We start from the raw sequence: 25,556 nt of genomic DNA, 5'->3' as shown, positions 1-25,556 counted from the left end.
ACCATTAACCTGTCACGAGAGGACCCAAATTTGGGTCCTCTCGTGAATGACAGGTTAATGTCACTTTGCACAAAAAAAAAACAAAACAATGAAATTTAAAAAATGTCAACTCTCAAAGGCCAGTCAAATAACTGAAAGTAAATAAATAAATGATGATCAGGTTTTAGATGGACCTGCCAGCGCCTCCCTGAGGGCAGGAGTTTAAGACGTGGTGCTCGGGGTGTGATGGGTCGTTGGTGATGCTGCGGGCTCTCCGGAGGCAGCAGGTGGTTGGATTATTTAAATCCAAATAATCTACTGCTGGCCACGGTCTCAACTCAACATTTATACTTCCATGTGAAAATTTCTGCAAACAGTTGCACAATTATGCAAGCGTGCATCTTTGAAAAGCATGAGTGGAGCCTCCTGCACATCCAACAAGAATGCAGCAAGTGGTTTCTGGATGGAGACGCAACAACAAAGCACTTGTTCTTTCTAGCAGCCATTGCACAGCGCATACAGCAGTAACAGCAGTTGGATTGCTAGGTAACAAGGCTCGGCTTAGCTGGGGTTGCTAGGTAATGGTGTGACTTAACAACTAGAAGGTTTTTGAAACAGCTCTTTTTCCAGACACCAGAAAACATTAATTTATCAAACAAAAAACAGCCGGGTGTTTATTTTTAAGCGGTTGGTCTATTTTTAGGAGCAGTTTGAACCCAAATGGAAATACAAATATATGCAAAATATGACTTGGACAGATTTTGTGTTTTTCAGAATCAGAATTCCTTTAATGTCACTTTGCACAAAAAAACACAAGTTTGTTTTTTTCCATCAGAGTGGAAAAAAACAGCTTATGACTAAGTTATATGGTAAGTTTGAGATGATAACAATCTCATACTTATCATATAGCTTAGTCATAATTATGAGAGAAGTCTATTTTTTGTCATCAGAATGGCAGAAATGGGCTTCCATACATTTGCAATATTGTGGATTCAAAAACATTTGGGAAGAAAATATAACTGTATGCAATTGAGCTACAGTTCTCATAGTTGGTGTGGAAGAAAATAAATGATGACTGATGGAGCAGGAGGTAATTATCATCAATTATCATGGAAAATATAAAATATAGCAAAATGATACATATAATAGCAGAAATGGGCTTCCAATTCTAATGGTATGTACATAATACATACCATTTGAATTCAAATTTTCTTTACATTTATTAATTCGTTTTATTGTATTTTAATGTCATGTCTGCTTTGGTCCACATCAGTTGTTCTTAAATCTACACATAGATTTGACTTGAAGTAAGTAATAAAACTCAAACAGTGACCAGATTTTTCCTGAAAGCTTGATAAAAATGATTTGTTATAACATCTGCATTTTTCTGCACCAAGGCTCTAAACATTTCTCTCCTCAGCGACCTGAGGCGGCCGCTTCTGAAGTACTTTGTCAGTGTTGTGACACTCACAAGACTCTCTCCTTCAGCACTTTGAGTGAAATTAAGTTTTTCCTGCATTTTAGACAGTTAATTATACTCACAACTAATTATCAACTGGCAGTGCCACTCAGATAAACTCAAAGTGAGTCGCAGGAACAAATCAGGAGCAATTTTTCTTCTGCAAACATCTTTTCCTGGCAGCAATCAGGCGGAGATCAACCTGATGCATTTAAAGTAATTTACATTACTGCCTATATCCTCTTCCTGTAACATGTACAGTCGAGTTTCTCTCTTTTCGCCTGTTTTGCCTCCATTTTCTCTCTCTCTCTCTGTGCTGCTGATTAAGAACACAACCTGTTGTTGTTGCACCTCTTTCCTGATTACCTGCTATTTTTTCCTCCTTCCTCCGCTTCATCTCTACCTCTTTTTGGCCTAGCTGCTTGCTCAACCACACGTTGTGTGTGTGTGTGTGTGTGTGTGTGGCAATGCATGGCAGCCTAACGAGTTTGATGGCTGTCACCTGATCTCGGTGATGAGGGGCTGCTGTAGTAGCGAGAGGAGAGTTAGGTTTCTCCGCTGTAATTAGTTTTCCCAGCCTCTAATTATACGAGACGGAATTACAAGCCTGATTGACTGTCCTTTAAGCATTTTAATTCACAGAATTACCCTTTTTCTCTCTCTTTTTTCAAGAAAAAGTGGGAGAGTTGTTGTTTTGACAGGCGAGTGTGTTGGGATGGTCACCGAACATTTTCATGGATGAAAACACTTTTTTAAAATTGGAAAACATGCTACTATATATGATAATATGACAAATATTCTCACATTATAACCCAACACAATTCCCAAAGCAAAGTGCAGGTGCTTCACTGCTGTGTTTGATTCCCGCCCCGGTCTTTCTGCATGGAGTTTGCATGTTCTTCCTGTGCATGGTGGGTTTTCTCCAGGTACTCTGGTTTCCTCACACAGTCCAAAAACGTGACTGTCAGGTTAATTGGTTTCTCTAAATTGTGCATTTTTTGGTTGTCCTGTCTGTCTCTGTGTTGCCCGTTGACTGAGTTCAGTTATACATTCATGCCTGCATAAACGAACCAGACTTTCTAGACAGACGGATTGGAGTTTGATTAAATCTGCAATCAGACTCTAATGTGGGCCAAAACAACTCTGGTTTCCTTCGGTTCGGTTGAAGTGAACTCTGGTGCAGTTCGGATGCATATGTAGCCCAAATACCTCTCCAAAAGCAGAAAGTGGACTTCAGCGCATGGCATTCTGGGTAAATACAACCAAAACAAACATGTGTGTGTCTAGTGCTAACAGGAGAAACAGCTTGTGAGAAACTAAAGACAAAAAAGAAATCCTACAACTGCTAAAATCTGAAGATCCTTCCTTGTTTTTTTTACATTTTATGGAGACAGAAGTTGCAGTGTCTTATTCAGAGGTTTTTGTGTCTTTTCCTTCAATAGTTTTTGGTGCAGCGCCCCCACAGGTGAGGAGGGGAACAGGTTTTTCAAAGGGTTTGGTTTGTTTCACACAATGGACTGTGAAAGAAAACCACAGCAGCTGAAAATGTAACAGTTGCTGCAATTTTGATCTCAAATCAAACTATCAGACTATGAGGTGTGAAAACAGATTGAACCTCAGTGCGACAGCAGAAATCAGATTTTTCTTAAAATGGAATAAAACAACTTTTGCTGAATATTGAAAAAATGAGCATTGAAATAGAAATGATTAATTCTTTCACCAAAATGTTTTTTTAAAGATTACAGCTTGTGATGAGTATTTCCTTTTTTATTTGTGTTAACTGAATAAAGTGTTTTGTCTTTGCCTCCATGACCTGAACTCTCTCTGATCTCGTTAATAATCCGGCCGACTGAACCGAACTCGCTGCTTCCAGCTCTTCTTCTCTTCTTATCATGCTCTTGTCAGTCTTTTCCTTTTCTGTTTTCCTTTTGTTCTCGTTTCTTTGCTCTCCGTCCTCCTCATCCCGTCTTTCCGCTCGGTTCTATCTTTTCCTCGGTCTGTTTCTCATTCTCGCTCCCTGCAGACTTCTGCCTCTGATAGGGCAGCAGCCTCTCAAACTATTAACTCTGCAATCCCTTAATAACAATCTCAATCCCTCCATCCCTCCCTCCTTGTGTCTTTCTCTGAAGCAGTTCATTTGATCACTTTATTCGAACCTCCCATTCATGGGGCTCAGATCACACAGGGGGCTGTAATGACAGCACATTTATTAATTAATTGCATGTGTAATTGCTAAAATTAAGTTTTGGAAACTTGGTAATGATGTGAGGAATTACAGGGGACGGGCTTTGAAGACGAGCTCCCCCTCTAGTTCTTGTGGGGAAGGATGGATAGAAAGATGGAAAATAAAAGCGGGGGGAGGAATAATCCAGGAGGGGAGAAGTGCAGAAGGGACCGCCGATCAGAGCCCAGAGTTTTGTCTCTGGGCTAATCTTCTCCTCTGAAGTGGTGTCATGGCCGTCACTCCGCTCTTCCCGGCAGTCCCGATCTGTCCGTTGTGTGGCTGCAAATTCTCTCCATTGATTCAGACTGGGCTACTTTAATTAACTTCCTCCCTGAGATAATGGCTAGCTCAGAGGAATCTGCTCTTCGCCAAAAAAAAAAAAAGAAGAAAACTCTGAGAAAACTTTTCCCTGCATCTCCAGAACGGCTAAGGCGGCGCCTTCCGCTTTGGCGTAATTTATTTTCTCTTATTGTCGAGACTTTGTCCGAAAAATTAGATTTGAACATGAGTGGTGAATTGTTTATTGTCTGGGGTATTCCAGAGCAGATGTAAGTCCTGGGTCTCTGTGTGCCGAGAAGATAGGAACAGACTCCATTATGTGTTGAGTGTGTAATTTGACTGGATGGACGTGTGGATGGGCAAAACGTCCTTGGAGGGATAAATGGTTTATCACACGTGTGAACTGTTGAAAAGAAGATAGCAAGAAATGGAGGGAAGAAAGAGGTGTAAATATAGCACATTTTACCCATCGAGCTGTGCAAAAGTTATGGACATTAAAGTATGTGAATTTTCTAAAAATAGATCTTTAAACTACTGTTCAAATAATATTAACAAATAGTGATTTTAATTTTCCCCTTTAAATTTGACTCTTTGCGATATTAAACAAACTTTATTTGATAAATAGTTAAGAAATATAGCATTTTTACTGTACATTACTGCACAAAATTACTGCTGTAGCATACGTCATGTACCCAGAATGCATTGCAGTGTAAACAACATGACATTTTATTTAAACATCCAACTACAACAGCGTATTAAGGCTTCTGAACACAAAAACGAGAACAATTTCGCAAAAAAAAAAAATCTAGAAAAAACAAGGGAATGTCTGAGCTCCAAAAGTAAAAAAAAGATGATAAAATAAAAAAGCCTGAAAAAAACTCTGAAATTTTTAGATTAATATCAGAATGTGTGTAGAAAAAAACGTGGCAAATTCTGAATTTAAACAGTAAAGAAAAAAAGTAAAAATTTTACTCTTGAAACTCAAATGTACATGTTTTGTTCTGGAAAATTTCTGAGATTAATTTAAAAAAAAATTATGAGTATTTTGCGGTAATTTACTCTTCGTTTCTATCTACAGTGACCCTAATGCACCATCGTAGCAGGCTGTTTTGTTTTTATAAGATAAAATAAAAATCACATGCAGGTCGCCATGTTGTTTACGTTGCAATGCATCCTGGGTATACCTAAGGTATGCTAGGAGCTACGAAGCTAGCTCCGTTCGGCCAGCACAGTAATTTTTGCGCACTGAGTGACGTTCAGTCCTTCAGTTTGAACCGGAGTGAGTTGAAATGGAAGACGAAGCAGAAACGACACGGAGAAATTAAGATGCGAAGCTGACCGGCTTGATTAGGCTGGTAAGTTTCACCTGTCGGTGTGTCGAGCAAACCAAGAACGGGGAATTGAGGAGACTTGAGGATACAGGGTTTGATGTTTGGGAAAAAGAAAAGGTGAAACGCTGAGGAAACAGGCACAGGACTGAGCTGTTGGGGCAACCAGGTGAGAAACTGTTAGCATGAATTCCAGGTGAGCTAACCATACCTGTCTAAACCAGTCTGTACAGTTGTTATTAAGCTAACTGCACCGTTTTAAATCTGGGTTTTTTTTGGCCACTACCTCGAACAGTAGCTTATAAAATGAGGAAGTGTAAATACTTACATGTTTGACTAGGGCCAAATTGTTATAAAAGAGAACTGGGTCAAGTTTAAGTTCAACTTTATTCCTATAGCAGAATTCAGTCATCAGTTATAAAAACAAGTAATAAACATTGTACTTTGCCAAATGCCATTATCAATACACATCAGATAAATTGATCAATGTTTTGTAGTTTTCTGGAAGTTTGTTCCAGATTTGTGGAGCATTGAAGCCGAAAGGGGCTTTTTGACGTTTGATTCTGGTTCTGGGGCTGCAGACCAGAACCAGAACCAGATCCAGAAGTCAGTGTAAGAACTTCAGAACCGGGTGATGTGCTCTATCTTCCTGGTTTTAGTGAGAACATGAGCAGCAGCGTTCTGGATCCTCTGAAGTGAAGACTGTTGCAGTAATCAGTGCGACCACAGATAAATAAATGGATGAGTTTTTCTACGTCTTCCTGGAACTTTAGTCCTTTAATCCTGGAAATGTTCTTCAGGTGACAGAAAACTGACTGAGCCATTTTACAGAGGAGCGATGGAATCAACATGTTTTAATGACGCATTACGGTACAGCTGAAAAACCACCTTGTAACAGTGTTAAAACTTTTTGGTGTGTTTCCATTAGGCCTATTTATTTCTTCTACGTTTCTGCCAGTAGTAACATCCAGCTGTTAATCATGTGACTTGTATGATGTGAAAATAGTGTTTTTCTCGCAGTTTTTGCAGCAAAGAGTTACTCTAAACTGAAGCAGATTTTCTGTACCTCAAACAGAATCTTATTTAGTAATTTATTGTTTATTGTTTATTACTTATATCCTTATAGACTCTCCATTGGAGTCAAGTTTGTTCTCACATCATACATTAAACTAGCCAAGGGGTTAACGCTTTGGCAGTCCGTGTCGTTTACTGCTCTCGACCATTAAACCTCTCCAAAGGGAGACAACATCTCATCTCTCTGTCTCTGTTTTCGCTGAAAGCGGGCAGCTAATCCGCATCGGTGCGGAGGGCGGGGGGAAGAGCCGGCCGCTCCGATGTGAGGGCTTGTGATAGCAGAGACACTCGATCACATTTATCTGCGGTTTACACCTTCCTGTCTTGATCTCTGAGGTATACAGGGGATCGCCTTTCTGTCTTTAAAAAAAGGGAGCACATAACGGAGGGCAGAGGAGGGGAGGATGGATGAAGAGGAGAAAAGAGGCCGGGGTTCCCTGTGTGAATGCTGGTTGGAACTGTAAAGCGAGCCGAGCGATGACAGCTAAATGCGCTAATTTTCTGCTGGGACGCACACTTTTGTCTCGCAGGGAGGGCTCAGGACTCTGGGGGATCAATAACTTTTCAACATTTCAATGGTTCAGCTTCGACTTTGGCGACTAGATTTAAGCCTTTTTGCAGGACACCTGATGAGTATCAAGTTCCTGCCAATCAGAAAGCAAAACACTGTACTGCAGATGAGGGCAAGAAAACGGCTCAATGTTTCCAAAAATCTAATCAAAGCAAAGCATCGTATTAAAGCTAAAAAACTAATTTTACAATAATTGATTTTTTTTCTGTTCTACTCTGCAAAAACACAAAATATTGCCAGGTATTTTTGCCTGTTGGTACACTTTAACTAACCTACAAGTAAGTTTTCAGCAAGATATAGCAGCTTATTTTAAATAAATAATTCCTTAATACTGAAAAAGTTTTTCTTTTTTCACTCATAAAATGGGAAAATGTTAAGTGAAATGATCTGCCAAGGCACTAAGATATTTACAGTCGAATCTAGACCAAAAATATTTTATCATTTTGTGCTTTTGCTATGATAAAAATAACTGTCTTCATTAATCCTGCAGAGAGTTGTAACTAACTGAGTAACTAGTTACATTTACTTCAGTATCTTTTATGAAAAATACTTTTTGGAGTATTTTTACTATACTTTTGTACTTTTACTTGAGTAATTTTATTATGAAGTATTTCTAAAATTTCTGGATTTTTTCCCACCGAGTGAAAAACAAACATGTTTTAACCAAGACTTCACCAGACAGACACACACCTGATGTTTCTGTTTAAGTTTTATAAGTTTTTTAATGACAGAAACTGATTTAGAACATTTTTCTTTTGCCAGAGTTTTGTTATTGTTTATATGAATTATTGTCATTTTGGTTTTTAAAATACAAAAATTTCCACTTAACTTTATATTTTGGTCTGTCCAGTGTCATTTTTAAATATTAAATGATTGATAATTTGGTCAGTTACTCAGTACTTGAGACTTTTTCCCAAATACATTTTCTGTTTTACTTGAGTAAAGTTTTTGTGTACTCTGCTGGCCGCGCCCCCAACTCAACGTGGAAATGATCCAAAATGTCAGCTAAACATTGTGAGAAGATTTTATTTCCAATACATTTAACTCAGTTGATACAGTTTAAAATCAATTCTAGAAAATACCTTTTCCACTCTGGTAAATAAACGGCTTGATTACATAATTGAAAGCCCATATTTTATTTGACATTCTGGCTGGCAGCGTAGCAGAGATCCTTCAAATTACAGTGCACAACAACAAAGTAGTTCTTTCATTTCTTGCCATCTCAGCACTTTCTCTTCCTAACAGAAGCAAAAAGAGCAGAACTTTCCCTGAGACTGACAGCACTTTATCTCATTATCTTCAGTGATTCCCCTGCCTGAGGGCCGCCGTGTTGACGGATTACTACCAAACATCGGCAAACACAAGACCAGCTCAAAATTAAAGGAAAATGTTTCACAGAATGTTTTATTTAAATGCTGTTGTTCTTGTTGCTTACATTTATATCCGTCACTTTAACAAATTCTGCTAATGGTTATCACGACATGGCAATACACTGCAAAAACACAAAATCCAACAATGTAATTTTAAAACAGAAGCGACAAATAAAGTGAATTATGAAATCTCTTCAAAACAAAAATATTTCCAGACTGAAGACATTTGTCATCCAGTTTTTGGTGGAAAGAGAGAAAAGAGAAAAATAAGTAATGCAGATGGTAATTACTGAGCTTGTTTTAATTTATTATATGATTAACTGATTTACTGCGACAGGCCTACTGCAGTCTCAGCGGAGTACACCCTGCATACTTGTCCAATCCATTACAAGGCAGCACAGAAGCACACTAAACTCCACTGCATTGATGCTGTGCACTGCAGTTGGTAGTTAAGAAAATCTGAAAGTTAGTAATTTCACCATTGATGCTTCAGAAACCTGGCAACCTCTTTGAATCACACACTTCAGCTTTTTCTAGCTCAAATCCCACCATTTGGTTTTAAAACCACAGAAAATCGACCGTGGTATTGTTAGTTCAGTAGAAAATTGAAAATTAAGCTAATTGTCCAGTAATGGAGTCATGTTGGATTTCACCAAACTCCTGAAAGTGACCCATTCTTCCTCAGGTGTTTTTAGAAACACTGAAGGTTCTGGATTTTATACACCTGAAAGGTGATTAGTCAATATTTTAGCAGGATAGTGTATCAATTTAAGGTCAATCCTTTTTCCAGATCAAGAACAAATCATCTATATTTTTAACCTCAGCGGAACTCTGCCTGTTACCTAGCAACCCTAGCGGAACTCTGCCCGTTACCTAGCAACCCTAGCGGATCTCTGCCCTTTACCTAGCATCCCTAGTTGAGCTCCTGCACGTTTGGTCAGCTGGTTATACCGCTGTATGTGCTGTACAATGGCTGCTGAAAAAGACAAGTGATTTTTTTGTCGACTTACCATCCAGAAACTACTTACTGCATTCTTGTTGGTTGGGGAGGAGGCTCCACTTCTGCTTTTTGAAGATGTGAGTTGTATAATTACGCATCTGTTTGAGGCCATTTTCACGTGCGAGTGTGAGCATTGAGTTGGAGGGGTAGGAGGTTTGGCCAGCAGCAGCTTATTTAAATTTAAAGTGACAGAGGCCCTAAAATGGCTCATTCTCAAAGGAACTCAAAATCTTATTATCCAAGAATGATTCCGTGAAAATAAATGTAATGAACATGTTTTGTATAGGCCATAGACCTGTGAATCATATTTCAAGGAAGCATAATAAGTGTTGTATTTCCATTTAGCTCAAACACCAAACAATTTAGATGTTAGCATTGTAAGCTAAACATGTAAAAAAATCTGAATTGTGGAAATAATTTCTTTAACCCTTTATGACAAGTTTCATTTGATTTAACAGTCAAGGAAAAAGATTTGGTGCCTTTCTTTTGCAGTATAGGTAAATATCTGTAGTCATTTAGATTAAAGATGGAGAAAGTGGAGAAAACAGCTTTCTGTGAATTAAAATTGTTTTGAGTTCAAGTTCTGCACAATCCCAGTCTGTGTTTTTAAATCAGGCTGTTAACAATGGAAAAACTTTGAAAAATAAGCCAAACTTCAAGTTCTGAATTGGCAGAAACCTCCAGACAGGTTCATCCAGACCATGCAGAGGCCATTTAAGGCTAAACAATCGGGCTCACACACACACACACACACACACACACACACACGCAGAGGGGGAAAAAAAAAACGGACAACGTAAAGGAGCAATAAGCGCTGATAATCCTCCAGGATCCTTCATGGGAACAGGCTCTCTCTTTTTTAGTTGTAATTATCCTCTAATATGGACTCTGATGTCGTCTCCGTTTCCCCCTCACACACACGCACACACGCACACACACACACACACACACACACACACACACACACAAGCATACAGTAAAGTTTTTGTGCACATCCACACACACATTATTGCTCTGTGCATCATTACACTCACTGTATAGCCTTACACAGGTAGAAACCTGAACGCTGTGTTAAGCTGTTTAAGACTCTTTTAGCTTCATTAAGGCAGACGGAGCTCGGTCAGACAAAGTCGCTTTCACTGAGGTCCGCGCCGTTTGGTCATGCTTAATTTAACTCGGACCAAATGTCAAGTCATTTTCAACTTTTACTCTGATTCTGCGCTGTTCTTTCTCCTCCTCTGCTCCATAATGCCAACAATTATCATACAAATATGACGCAGTTGGAGTGAAAATGTGCTGACAGGGATGTTTAAATCACACCTGAGCACAAAAAGTGCTCTGCCAGTGGTTTCACGTGACTTTTCCACCTGAGGAGAGGTTGATTGAAGACAGGAAAGCCGTCAGAACTTGGAGCTGAGGGAAATAATCTGTCAGGAAAACGCCTCGTGACTTGACAGGAGTCGGTATTTTCTGTCCGTGCGGTTGCTTTAATGTGGCTTCGCTTTCTGGCAGGACATTAAAATAGACTGAAGAGGTTTCAAATGAGTGTAATTACTGTATAATAAGATGAATTATATTAATTCAAAAGTAATTTTCCTCCTGCAACATTTATTCAAATGTAAAAAATAAAATTTTCTCTGCGTTTCTCTTTCTTGTCCTGGATTTTCTTAGAACTAAAATTCCAAATAAGCACTTGTAGACATTTTCTCTGCTTTCTGTAAAAGCTGGAAGTCCTCAGTCTGTTTTCAGCTACAAATAAGTTATTTACAGATGAAACATTGATTAGTGAGTTGTTGCTTCAAACCGCTGCTGTAGCGCTGGCCTGCCACCAGGGGGCACTGCTACTTCATGCGCTCCTGACGCAGCGCGGAAGAAACGGCTGAGTGTGGTGACAGTTTCTGACACAAAACAAAAACTGTGATTGACGGGAAATAAAATGTGGGACGAAGAAAAGACTTCTGTAAAGAAAACTGAGGTACATAAACACAAGATGTTAACTTCTCTTGGAGACATAAAAAATAAACTTTTTTTTGTTTCGCTGTGGGGCAATGTCAACTTCTTTGGTCGTTTTCTTTATAAATACACACTTTTATTTTTAATCCACAAAGTTTTTGATAGAGGTATCAAGCTGCAAAGCATAATAAATGTTAACTTTTCTCTTAGTGATCTTTGGGAGTTTAGCTTCAAAACAAAGTTGCCTCCACTTTGAAAGCTTATTTTTCCAATGTGATTTTTTTTATAATTTCTCTGGATTTTACCTTGGACTTGACCTCTAAGTTGCTTTCTCAGCCCTGAGTAACCTCGGCTCTCGTTTAGGACCAATCAGAAAAATAAAAAAATGCATGCTGCTGCTGCAGCCACAATGACTGACAATGGGTAAGACTGCACAATGAGCTGAAAAAGCGAGAAGATCAACTTTTGTGGCCCACTGCAAGGGGGTCAGAGGTCAGAAACACAAAGCCTAAAGGGGAAAAAATATCTAGAAAAGTCAACAGTTTGCTGTAGGAATTAACATGTATGACTAAAAAGTTAAAAACTGCATAAAATGAGGTAGAAGTGACCTTAAAAGTCTGAAAGTGAACATGAGAGAGAAGAAGAGTTTAGAGAAAGTTAAAGGTGCTTCGTACAAAGAATAATTAGAAAACAGTTGCTCAATTTTCAGATGATTTAGGATATTTCTAATCCCAAAAAGATTGTTTTACTCTTCGCTTTTAATAATTTTTGCCAGAACTATACATTCTAGGAGATTTATATTAAATATTACTATAGCAAAGCAATTGACATTAAATCACAGCGGATACTGGTAACAATTCTAACTTTTCAAGAAAATTTTAAAGGTTTTTAGGGCATTTTCTATTTATTCTTTCTATTTACTTCCCATATATTTTCACTTTGATTGGTAGATGACTTATAGCAGATTTAATGTCTTCCATTTTATCCATTTAAAATTTTCTTTGGCTGTTTGGAGGCATTGACCTGCTGAAGATCCAAACCTCCCAGTCCAAGTTTTAAGAAATACACTAATTTCCATACAACCTCTTCATAGCTCAAAACTTTATCAATAAATTAGAATATTTTGCTAAGTTGGCTTATTTCCATTAAGCAAATTTAGTTACGTAATTCCAGTTTGCGCAATTTTAAGGTCAGTCGCTGCATATCCTTTATAAATTTACGCGGAAAATGTGTTCCCATTGCAGTTTTGCAAAATCCACAAATTTCAATACAGCTGAAACCTCAACCTAGTGGAAAACTTTATTTAAAAAAACTAATGTGTTATTTTCTAAGTTGGCGTGTTTCATTCCATTCCATAAGAAAATTTATTTTGGTAATTACAATTTGTGCCACAAACCAAAAACAAACCGTCATCCTTCAACCACTTCCTGTCATCTTCTTTGTCGTTTCCACCAGTGGTAACATCTGGTTTTATTTTCATGTTTCCATGAAGCAAATTATTTTTTGTAATTCTGATTTGCACAATTTTATGTCAAATAGGAACACATCTGTTCTCTTAACGTTTTGTTGTTAAAACATTTTGTGGCAGCATTTAATGAGGTTCGCAGTCCGTTTCGTAAACAGATAAATCTTATCTGGTGAGCGACAGATGCTTTTAGGAAAACTGAAGCGCTAATTCCAGGTTTTCCTAAACTTTAATTAGAGTGGTCTTTTGTTGAAAGTTCAGAAGTTTAGGCATTATTCTGTAACCAATGATTTCAGTAAGTTTTGAAACAATGAGATTGAATCAAATTGACTAAATCAACTGAGATTTGCTCTACTGTGTTGTTTCCCTCTTCACATCTCCAACTGGTCACAAAGGGAATTGTTCCTTTCCACTGTCGCCACGTCCATCAGCGGTATGAGGGACTATAGAAAACGTTTTACTAGTTTGTGTTTTAAAAAGTCAAGTTTATTTGTATTGCACGTTTCAGCAACAACGCAGCACATTTTTTATGAAACCTAAAGTAACTAATATTACATTTTGTCAAGTGCCAACATCAGGAATAATCATCACAAAATAAATTAATCAATGTTACAGCTGTTTTTGATCAACTCTGAACGGGAGGTTTTTTAGTCTGTTTTGGCGGTTTGCAGTTTTCTGGAAATTTGTTCCAGATTTGCGGTGAATAGAAGCTGAATTCTCCTTCTGTGAAGGTGTGAATCGAACTCTGATTGAAACCAAAAAAATCAAAGTCTGGTCCGATTTCAAACCTCGATCTTGGTTTGGTTGAAGTGAACTCTGGTACGGTTTAAATGCATATGTGAACACTAAGTGGACTGGAAACCAGTTCAAAAGCAGGAAGCGGACTACAGCGCCGGGCGTTCTGCACTGTTAGCCTAGCGCTAGCGGGAGAAAGGACTTGTGATCTTTTACCAGAGACAAAAGAGAAACCCTACAACCGCTAAAATCTGTCACCACTCCATTTTCATTTACATTTCGTGAAGAAGGAAGTTGTGCTCAGTGTTTCCTTCAGTGGTTCTTGGAGTGGCGCCCCCACAGGCAAGGAGGGGAACAGATTTTTAAATTAGTTTGGTTGGTTTGAGTCAGTGCAGGGAGAAAACGAACCACAGCAGCTGAAAATAAAACAAATGTTGTGATTTTTGTCCCCAATCAAACCAAATCTGAAAACACCATCGATTAGAGTTGGTGATAAAGACGTTGAGACTGAACTTCCAAATATACATTTTTATTCAATAAAAGTTTAGCTAACTATGACAAGACCAGATCTAGTCATAGTTTTTTTTTCTGGTTTTTCTAACCTGAAAAAAAGAGCAGAAGAAAAGATGGAGAGAAGTTGAAAACAGGAACAGAGACACGAGTCAAAAGCCTGAAAGTGTTTCCTGAGCTTTTATTCAAATCTACGTGTTCGTGTTGTGTGTCCGTTCTGGAAAAAAAAACAAAAAAAAACATCTGTGGTCACAGTGATGTCATTGGCAAAAGAAGAGCAATTAACCATTACACACACGTGCACACACACACACACACACACACACACACACACACAGAGCATGGTGTGGGATAAAACAGAGCTGTAAAAACAGGACCAGCTTGCGGCCAGTCAGACCGTTACCCAGAGTGCTTTGGGCCTGGATGGTTGTCAGTAGGTTCCGGTCGGCGTGGCAACAAAGCTTATTAATCTGCTGATGGAGGGCCAGCTGCAGAGGTGGCAGACACACACACTTACACACACACACACACACACACGCTTTCACACACACACATTTAAGCAAAGACAAGCAGTCACCCTTTCTCTCACACACACACACACACACACACACACACACACACACACACACACACACATCTAAAATAAGCACAAGTGACTATTTGTTGTGATGAAATTTGCACGCATGCACCGCTCTCCCAACACACGCCCAGCGCTGCTGCTCACCTCCACATCCAGCGCCGCGTCCTTTAAACACAATCTGGCAACGTGCATCGCTCACCTTCTTCTTTTTTTTTTTTCTCTATCATTCAGCATTTCTGATTGGTTTCGCAAATACCGAGAGAAAGAGAGTAAGCCTGAAAGTGTGTGAGTCTCTCTTTGTGTGTTTTTCTACAACTTTAATGCTATTCCCTCAGCATATCCCTGCTGGTTGCCTAGAGACAGGGATTTGAGCGAGGCCCCTTGGTTCATTCCCACACAGTCCTCTGGTGTGTGTGTGTGTGTGTGTGTGTGTGTTGAAAGGATATTTCTCCCCTATGCCTTTTGATTCGTTCTCAGTGTGAAGCGGCTCCCTGCAGAGACAGTATGGGTGGGCAGAGGAGGAGGAAGAGACGGAAAACGGTACAAAAAAATGAGAGATGAAGAGTGGACAGGAAATCTTGAAAGTGAAAGAGCAGAAGGACAGCAGGTTGAAAAAAAGAAGTGATTGAAGGAGTGAAAGAAAGGAAGAGGGGAAACGAAGAGAGAAGTTAGGCTGAGTGAGCGATGGAGAAAAGAGGGCAAACATCAAGGGCTGGAAACAGACGGCCAAACTTTCTCCTTTTTTTTGTCCACAAAAACAAGAGATTCCTCCAACAGGAAGAGGAAGTTTCCAAACCTTCAGCAGTCCGGGTCAGGACTGTTTAGGACAGATTTAAGGGTTTCAAAAGGCTACAAATCTAAGCTGAACTGTGATATTTTACAGAATTATATATAGATGTGAGTGGAGTAACTAAAAATTATACTAAAGAGTAGAACTACTTCAACAAGTAAAAGTATCCGTCCAAGAAATTAGAGTAAAAAGGTATTTGGTAAAAAGTCGACTCAAGTTCTGAGTAACTGATTAAATTATAAATCACTTAATATTTAGAAATTACATCATCAGGTGGACCAAAATATAAAGTTATGTGGAATTTTAAGAACCGAAATGACAATAATTCATATAAGTAACAAATAAAATAATAAAATCAGGTAAATTAAATGTTTCCAAATCAGTTTCTTTCAATAAAAAAAAACTTCTGAAACTTTAATAAAAACTGCAGGTGTGCGTCTGTGTTTGGTGAATTTCTGGTTAAAACATGTTTGTTTTTCATCCAGTTGGGAGAAAATCCAGAAATTTACTCAAGTAAGAGAAGAAATACTTCATAATAAAACTACTCAAGTAAAAGCAAAAAGGACAGCGTAGTAAAAAAATACTCCCAAAAGTACATAAAAAAGTTGCTCCCGTAAATGCAACTAGTTACTGCACAACTCTGAACTTACACTGCAAAAGCACAAAAGCATTTTTATGTAGTTTCTATTGCAAATATCTTACTACACTTAAAATGAAACTTTCATTTCAGCAAGATTTAGTTGCTTGTTTCAAGTTGACATTGATAAAAAAATTCAGATTATTTCATTTATAAGTTTGGAAAATGTCTTGCTTTAAGTGTGCTAGTACTTTTTAAATGAATATTAATTAATTTACTTACAACAAGCTAGTATATCTTTCTGAAGTTACTTGAAAGTAAGTTTTGTCTAAAATATTTGCATTAGAAACTAAAACAATAAAACTTAAGATTTTAGATTTTGTATTGACAGTTTTCAAACATACATTTAAAAAAATCCTAATCTCATCATGCCATTCAGATTATTACCAAGACTCAACTGTAAAATGTTTAGTTTTAGGTAAAATAATCTGCTAATGGTAAATTATTGGTCGTTTGATCAGTGATTATTAGAAACCTATGTCCTTTAGGTACAAAGTGTTTGGAGAGCAGAAGTGTAAAGTATTAAAATATTCTCTGTAGTTAAAAATATTCTCTGTAGTTAATAATTCTCTTGATGATATTTTAAATAAAATTTGAGCCAAACCTTGAGACATTTAAAAGTGAAGGTTTCTGGAAACACCACTGGAATTATATTGACTCAAAATATTTGCATATTTAAGCTTTACGTGGCGTAAAAGCAGTTAATCACGTGTGAAGGCCTTTTCTGAAGGTTTTATAAGCTGAATGTAAAAAGTTGGTCACACATTTTTCTTAAAAATATTTTTTTAGTCCACATTTTTACCTTTCTGCAAGATGGATGATTCACAATGTCAAAGTAATAAAAACAGCAGCTATAAATGTATTTTTTATACCTGAAAACAGTCCGTTTTTAGCTGACCTGTTGAAGCCAAAAGTGTTAAAAATGCCCAGAATAAAGTTTCATCTGGTTTGACTGTATGGCAGCAATGGCCTCCGTAAGTATCCAAAGTTTTTTAACTTTGCTACATATTGTCACGTTAAAAACTTAAGCCTGAATGTATTTTATTTAAATTGTTTGTAGTAGACCAACACAAATGCACTTTTGCTAATTTTGAAAAAGTTTAGTGCACTTAGCCTCCCCCTAAGCTAAGTGCGCTAGCGGTAATTAGCGGTAATTTACCTGCTCGTTTTCTAAACTTGAAGTTGAACAAAGTTCAACATCTGTGTTGAAGTTTTTATTGACTTTTAAGAATTCAAGTACTTAGACATTTATATTCATGCTCTTATTTTGAAGGGGCTGGAAACTGTTTAAATGGCAGTTCCGTTTCGGTCTCCCTCCACCCCCCAACAAGATAAAAACTTAAATATAATATCTGATGTCAAAATTATATTGGTGAGTGTTGTAGTCTTCCAAGGGCAAATGTAATTTCAATTAGCGCTACAACATTAGCTTTTGCTAAACTACATGTTGGTGTAGCGCTTTAGCATTAGCTTGGACTAAATTTTGTGTTGTATTGAGCTTTAGCACCATCTTCCTCTAAATTACATGTTGGTGTAGCGCTATAGCGATACCGGAACTAATGGTTATTAGTGCTTTTGGGTTAGCATTTTTTAGTTAGCTACCTCTGTTTTTTTTCTGGACTTCAATGAGAGAAACATTTTAACCCTTGTTAACCCTTTATTGTGCCTAAAGGGATCAATAAAGTATTTTTGTTTTTGTATTTTTTTTAGACAAGGTAGGAAGACCATTTAAAAACTAAAAATAGATTTAAAAAATTGTGTTTGTCAGTTGAGATTTAGAAAATGTAAACTTATTGCCCCACATGTGAAATATATGTGTGGCAGAAACCAAACGCTGCACATCAGTCTGGAAACACAATCCTTGTTGTGAAGCATGGAGGTGGCGGGATCATACTGTGGGAATGCTTTTGTTTAGCTGGGTTGCTAAATGCAGGACACTCCTTGGTCCACTTTGTGGTGTTTTATTATGTGAAATTCCTGAAAACGGCATTAAAATGTGACCAAGTTCAAGCGGTGTAAATACTTTTGTAAGTCACTTTATTAGCTGCAGTTTTTACTTACTTGCAGCTACAACCACATTTACATACTTAATGTTAGATGAGAATAACTTTTTGCTGACAATGGTGATTTTTTTTTCCAACAGTGAGAATAAAAATTACTACTCCCGTGGCACTAATAACAGCTATTTCAAATTACAATGGAAGTTATCTTTGTTGTACTGTCATGATGTGAGTGACTGAAGTTTCAATTTCCACAAATTTCTTCCTACGTCCGTCAGTCTCTTTTTCTTTTTTTACGGATTAGTCATCTTCTTCCTACACTGTACTAAGAGGGAAAAATGACAATTTAATTTACTTATTAGACTTTTAGGAATCAGAATATAACCAGGATCTTAAAAGCAATCAGTTTTAAAATATCTGGAAATGGAAACTTTGCAAACTTACTAGGTTGTTTAAAAATAATAACAAATAAATGCAGTTATAAGATCATCTTACTGGAGAAGCAACCCTTAAATGTTAACCATTAATACACTGGAAAAGCAGAATATCTAACACAATGTTGTTTAGTTTATGGTGCAAATATCTGTACTTTACATTTTCCATTGTAAGAAAATTATATCCATAATAATTTTATCCTTATTATAATTTAAAAGTCTCCATCTGCACCTACTGGCCAAAATTGTCCCATTTTGGAAAAGCAGCTCAGGGCCACAAAAAATCAATCCAAGGCCACAAACGGCCCCTGAGCCGCACTTTGGACACCCCAGTAAATAAATATTAAGTAAATAAATCCTTAATATTGATGGAAAAATCCCAGTTCCACTGGCAGATTATTTCATTTATAACATGGGAAAAACGTTTTGTTATAAGAGAAATATACGTTATAACATATGCCAGTAGAACTAATAATTTATCATCAATATTAAGAAATCACTGATTTAAAACGAGCACTTATTTCTTGTTGAAAAGTTACTTATTAGTTAGTTTTCTCTTATTTCAAGTGAACTAAGATATTTGAACTAAAAATACTTGATAAGATTTTATATTTTTTGCTTTTCTCACTCAAATATTTCCCCTCGCTTGCTTTTTCTTGTCCTCCTTTTTGCTCCTTCATCATCTCCTCATCATCACTTCCCCAAAACTTAAAGCCTCCTGATCTGAATAAGCCCCCCCCAGACCCCCCCTGCATACCTCCCTGCTGATGTCAGACTCTAAATGAACCGCCGCGTCCATGGCGCGTCTGCATGTTCGTGCGCGTGTCCGTGTGTGCGACTGGGTCAGGCTTGGTTGCCAGGACGATAGGCACTCCAACAGCTTTCTGCTCCGACGCTTTGAGCTCTGAGCCCCCCTCAAAGCATCATGGGAAAACAATTAAAACCTCCTCCAAATCTCTCTTGCTCTGCCTCTCGTTCCTTCTCTTTGTCATTCTATCCCTCCTTTTCTCTTCATTTCCCCGTCTAACCCTCTCCATCTCGCTCGCTTTCAGACGATCTTCACTCAAGCTTGAGCCTCTCTCTGAATTGAAAACAAGTTTTTTTTATTTTTATACTATTTTCCACCTGAGATGTCTCTTATAGGAGCAACACAACAGGGGAGCTTTATGCTAAACACTATAGTCTGTGTGCATATGTGCGAATGCACCTGCGTGAGAAGGATTTTCTTTTAATATTCATAGTTCAGTGGAGTGAACTTCTGTTTAGTTACCAGTAGATGTCCAGGAAAAAGTCTTAAATTATACCTGAGAGTTTGAAACTGTGCTCTGAGTTTTATCTGTTAAAACTCAGGTTTCAACAGATAAATTTATTAATATTTAACTGTCCTTTACATGTTTAACATTTACCTACAATAAAACATCTTTTTAATTTCAGGAACTAGCTGTGAAATTTTTGGGAATCAAGAGTTGCTAGAATTAAAATATTAAACTAAATGTTTATCTGCCTTTGCAAACGAATAGATTCTAAATTTTTTGACTGTTTCAACTTTTGTTAAAATGCTTTTTTTTCTTTTAGCTGTTTTCTCTAATCTAAACATAAGTTCTGCTTGTTATTAACCTCGTAAAATCTGACTCAATTGTTTTATTTGTATATAGAAAGTCATTTATTAAAAAAACAATGTTGCTCAGCAGATCACAGCAACCAGAAAGTATTGAAAAAGCACTTTTAAAATAAATTATAAAATGTCTTGCATTGCAAAAACACAATCTGACCAAATATTATTTTATTTTGTAGTGCAAATATCTTGTACTCTTTTCAAATTCATTTTAAATGAGACCAAAATAACTTACAAGTAATATTATAGTGAAATATAGGACCTTGTAAGTCAGTAATTCCTCAACATTCATGAAAAAGTTCGAGTTGCATTGGAAGATTTTTTTTCCGCTTATAACAATTTTTTTTTCCCATGTTAAGAGAAATAATCCGCCAGTGGATCTAGTACTTTAAAATCAATATTAAGGAATTATTTCCTTTAGAAAAGCTCCTATATCTTGTTGAAAAGTTACTTGTAACTTACATTTGTCTGATCTCAAATCTGATATTTACAATAGAAAATAAGCACTATTTGGTAGGAAATGCAATTAAAATAATCTTGTTCATGCAATAAGTCATTAAATCATGTAATCAGTTGCATGAAATATATTCATAATCCATCCAATCAGAGGAGACGTTGGTGTTTTATTCAGGCGTTGAAGCGACAAGCCCCGCCTGCGTGGGAGTGGCTAATTAATTCATTAGTTGTCATTGATTCTGTGTCATTCAACACGTTGGACTGGCGCACAAGGTTTAATGAACTGTGATGCTGTGAGAGCTCTGGAGGAGCCAAGAACAAAAACAAACCATCATCCTTCTACTTCCTGTTGTCTTCTTCAGCGTTTCTGCCAGTAGTAACATCCACTTATTGATCACATGACTCGTGTGATGCAAAAAAAGTGTTTCCATTGTTGCAGTTCTGTGAGATGCATCTATTTCAGTATGACTGAAAAACAACCTCATCCTACCGCCAAAGTTTTATTTTAAAATTTTTTTTTTAAAACTTCCATCTGGGAAAACAAAAATTAAGAAAACATTTCTCAATGTTTCATCAGGGAAATTTAATTTTGTACATTAAATTTGCGCTATCCGTAGCTCTCATGTGACATCACGCTTCCATAATCTTTCTGACAGCCAGTTGCTATGGAGTTGCTATGGAGTTGCTATGACACCAATAAACAATCCAGAAGCTCTAGCTCTTGCCTTGTTCCTATTTAACTTATGAACAATATAAGTACATTACAGCTATTACTCATTACAAATTTTGAATACTTTACCCACCTCTGTGTAATACTAAGATAAATATCTGTGATATTTAATGTAGTACTTACTACTGAACTAGCAATTAGCTAGCTAAGATGGACATGTAGCCGACAAAATCTTGGTTATATTCTGTTTCTGAATGTTTTACATATTATTTCACAGATACCTTATATTAAAAGTAGCTAACCTGCTAATCGGTCCAGTAACGCCTGGATCAAAACCCTAAGATGTTACATGATACCAGCTCCTCTTTATCTGGATGCACATTTTCCATCTCCATCATTGTGATTTGCATTAATGCATTTTCATTAACTTATCCCAGCTTTTCATCTTCACATGCGCTTTGCAAATTTAATTAAGCCCTGCTTCCCGTCTTGTTGCATTCCACAAACAGCCGAAATAATTTTGGGAGCTGCATTAATTTACTGCACATTGGCATTTCTCGTCCCAAGCCGTCACATTTTCTGTCTCTGTCTGACAAACTTACTGTAGTCATAGATAATTCATTTGATTCCAAATTACAGCTTTCCGTGGTGCTGCGCGCTCTGCTTGCAGTGGTTTGTTGTGACAGGCGAGCTCGCCGCTCGTCTCCAGCCGTGATTTCTGTCGGCTCTGATGACAAAGATATCATGCAGAGCGTCTTTAAACATGAAGCTGACATGTAGCACTTATCCACTCACTCACACAGAACAAGACAGAGGTTGCCTCTCATGACACCTCCCTCATTTTCCATGATGCACATGGAAGGGGTCGCCTCCGCATGACGATTAATAATAATGAGAGTTCTTGAACATTTTGGGATGTACTTTTTAGAGTTGTTTTTTTTTCTTAGGATGGGGAGGGAAGCTGAGAGGGGACAAAAGCTGGCAGAGAGCCATTGTGTTTCCATAAAATAAAACATTTCTTCTATTGTGTGTGAACGATCCACTTATGAACACAGTTACATTGTTCAAGACTTTCGTGATTCTGATTCAAATTTGCATCAGAGGGTGCGTTCACACTGCACCCTGAAGTGACCCAATTCCGATTTTTTTGACGTAATGCGACCTGTATCCAATCTTTTCATGGCAGTGTGAACAGCACAGGTCGGATTCTTTTTGGAATGTGACCCATATCCGATGCGTATCCGATTCAGTATTTATTATGTTCCTACTCTATTATAACTGACACAAAACATCAAGTTCTGCAGGAACTTGGTGAACCATTTGATTTACGTGACCCATCCATGAGTCTCAGAAATAGAAAACACAGTGAAACATGATTTCACACTCCATTTTTCTAAATATTTTCTGCTAATGCAAAACAGGAGGAAATTAAAAAGCAGAACAAACATAAAATTGAAAAACCCTACTTATCGGAGCTCAAACTGGAATTGAGGCCTTACTGGAATTCTCGTGACCTTTTCCCATGTTAATCAGTTTGGAGAATGGCTGGATGATCTAGCCTTAGGCCGCAGTATTCTCACATAAACACATAGTTGTGTGTTTGTATTTTGTGGGGACTTTATATTGACTTCCATTCATTTTCTACAGACGAACCTTTACCATAACCATCACAAATCTAACCCTAACTGTTATCAAAAGTCAATTCACACCTTAGCCCTAAACCTAACTCCTAACCCAAAAAACAGTATTTCCCCTCATGGGGACCAAGAAAATGTCCCCATAAGGAACTGTGGTCCCCACAACCCCACATTGTGGACAGAAATAGATCCCCACAAGGATATAAAAACCGAGTTCACACACACACACACACACACACACACACACACACTCAAATAGAGGGAGGGAAATATCAAAGAACCCAGTGTATCTCCCAAACCCAAAGAGCCCCTACTTGTTTGCTACATGACATCCATCCAAAAATGATTTGTGTGTGTGTGTGTGTGTGCGCGTGTGTGTGTGTGTGTGTGAGTGAGACCTCTTAGCCAGAACTTGAGTGCTTCTGTCAGCTTCAACTGTCTCCCAAGGCACACAGCACTGTTTCATTAAAGACGGCAGGGGAACACATCTCTTATTTTGGTTCTCAATGTTCTCTTTATCTTGCTCGCCCGTCTCTCTCTCTCCTCCTAACTGCTGTTTTGACAGCTATTGTGGGCGTGGCCAAAAAAAAAGGCCGCTAAAGAAATTTGTCTGTCGATCAGACGGTGTGTCTGTCAAATTTTCGGTTGATAAATTGTTTGGAGGGGAGAGGGTGTGATGAGGCATCGGACTCACCCAAATTCTCCCCTCTGCCTCTTCCTCTACTTTTCAATCTTCCCGACATGCTTTAAAACCCAAATGAAGGGAAGAGCCACAATTTCAAAGATAAGATTTTTCCATTTGAATATGAATACACGTTGGTTTTGTGTGTGTGTGTGTGTGTGTGTGTGTGTGTGTTTGCATGCTGGGAGCGTTTCCTCTCCATCAAGTTTTTGCTTTTGTAGCAGCTGGACTTATCGGCCAATCAGAGGCGGCCATGTTGTTGTTAGGTGATCCGTTATTCTTGTGCCTGTAATCTTTTTCCACCAGGATGTCAAAGTCTGAAATGGAAACGCATCACTGAAGGAGGAAAAAAAAAATCAGAAATGAAAACGTGCAGAAATCAAATGACAAAAATGGCGATTTGATCAGAAGTTTGCATTGGCTTTACAGAACAAACAAAACGTTAAATTTAGATTTAAAAAAATCAAAACATCTTGGTTTTGATCTTTAATCACAGGAACTTCCTGAATAATGTTAGTGTAAATAAGTAATGTTATATAATCACTGGTGCTTTTGATGTAGGTGATATGGCTCCCCACTCAGGACACCATTCTGTTTGTGGGCGTCGTGAAAAAATAAAAAAATGAAAAATTCATATTATGAGAATAAAGTCATACTATTTTTGTAGTATAATTTGTTTAAGGATTCCTGGGGTCCACACCAAACATTGCTATTAAATCATCCTTTACAGACATTGTGAAAAAGACATCATTGTATTCATTAAGACATAAAACAAATTAAATTTAACACAAAATTCAAATCAACCTATTCAACAGTTGTAACATCTTGTAAATATTACAAATATACATTACCACACAAACAGTTTCAGAAATATCAAATCTAAATTAGGAGCAGCCGACCGTTTTTAAAGTGAAGCGATAAGTAGAAGCGATTTTATGCTACCAGCTGCTTGTTTTTAGACGGGCTTTAAAGGAGGCATTGGTTGTTTGGCATCCGTCATGGCGGCGTGGGCGGAGCTCTGACGTCACGTGCAAAAGGTCAATAGGTCAGTTTAATAAGGAAGTTTAATATTTTTCACTGACTTGTGAACCCAATTCTCAGGTATAACTATATGATGGCAGGTGAGTAGATATTTTGCTAATGAGTGCAAACTGAGGTTTTGTCCTTGACATCATGTAAGAATCGCCACTGCAGTTCCTCCGTTCATCACCGCTAAACATGGTGGGTCTCCATCGATGTTCTCCAGCCTCAGAGATGCGCCTGTGCTGATTAATTGCTGTCTGATCGCTGCTGCTCCCTGCTAATTTTTCACAGCCTGCGGCGGCCTGGGTGTGAGGGTTTCTGGCGGTAATTGTGCGGTATTTGTTGCTAATAGGATAATAATTGGCGCAGGTGCAGATAGCTGGGTACTTATTGGGCCTGTTGAGGAGATATGGAGATTGGCGTCACGCCAGGGTTTCCTGCTGTGCCGCGCGGCAACGCAGAAATGTAAAAACACGCTTTTAAAACCAGCGCTACGCAGAGGGAGGGTAATTATCCATGTTTTCCCCCCTCTTATCCAACTCTGTATGTGGTTCTGAAAATGTTGCACTTTTGTATGAATCTGTTTTCATTCTTTTCTCTCAGCCCTTTTTCTGCGTTTTCGTCATCTTTTAAATTAAATCCTGATCTAACTGTTGGGTGTGATAACAGCGAACAGAAAATTACTCATGTCTGTTGAGTTTTAGTTCTAAAAACATTGGTTTTAGCATTTAAACAAGGGAATATGTGAAACATTTTGAATCAGTTGTACTAATAGAAAATGCAGCAAATGTAATAAAGTTTCACATCTTTTTTATAATTTTTAATTTAATTTTCTTGGTGTTTAATCAGATGTTCATGCATAAGTGACCATGTGGATTTTGCTTCTTACAGTTGGGTTTTCTCTACCTTCTCTATTTTCTAAAACATTTTGAAAGAATTTAAAACTGTTTTTTTTTCTAAACTCATACGGATTAAAAAAGGTTAAAGCAAAAGCAGCTGTACCGTGTTAACCACTTTAGAGTGGATTCACACCAGCCCTGTTTATTTCGCTTTACTCTTTCTCCAGTCCATTAGCCTAGAAAGTT

At 37.7% G+C, this 25,556-nt stretch overlaps 2 long non-coding RNA genes across 5 annotated transcripts in view; both read left to right on the top strand.

Annotated features, from left to right (window-relative positions):
• LOC106946028 (uncharacterized) overlaps positions 1-25,556 on the top strand; it is a 120,691-nt gene that overhangs the window by 15,303 nt on the left and 79,832 nt on the right. The gene's annotated exons all lie outside the window — the stretch shown is intronic.
• Positions 5,084-8,311, top strand: LOC106946029 (uncharacterized). The gene is made up of 2 exons (XR_001424678.1): positions 5,084-5,438; positions 8,218-8,311. It is a non-coding gene; the product is annotated as an uncharacterized LOC106946029 (long non-coding RNA).

The sequence above is a fragment of the Poecilia latipinna genome, unplaced genomic scaffold (genome assembly GCF_001443285.1).
Source record: "Poecilia latipinna isolate Pla-1442-1.1 unplaced genomic scaffold, P_latipinna-1.0 Scaffold173, whole genome shotgun sequence".
Lineage (NCBI taxonomy): Eukaryota > Metazoa > Chordata > Actinopteri > Cyprinodontiformes > Poeciliidae > Poecilia > Poecilia latipinna.
The sequence above is the reverse complement of the archived record's forward strand: the minus strand, read 5'-3'. Positions and strand labels throughout refer to the sequence as shown.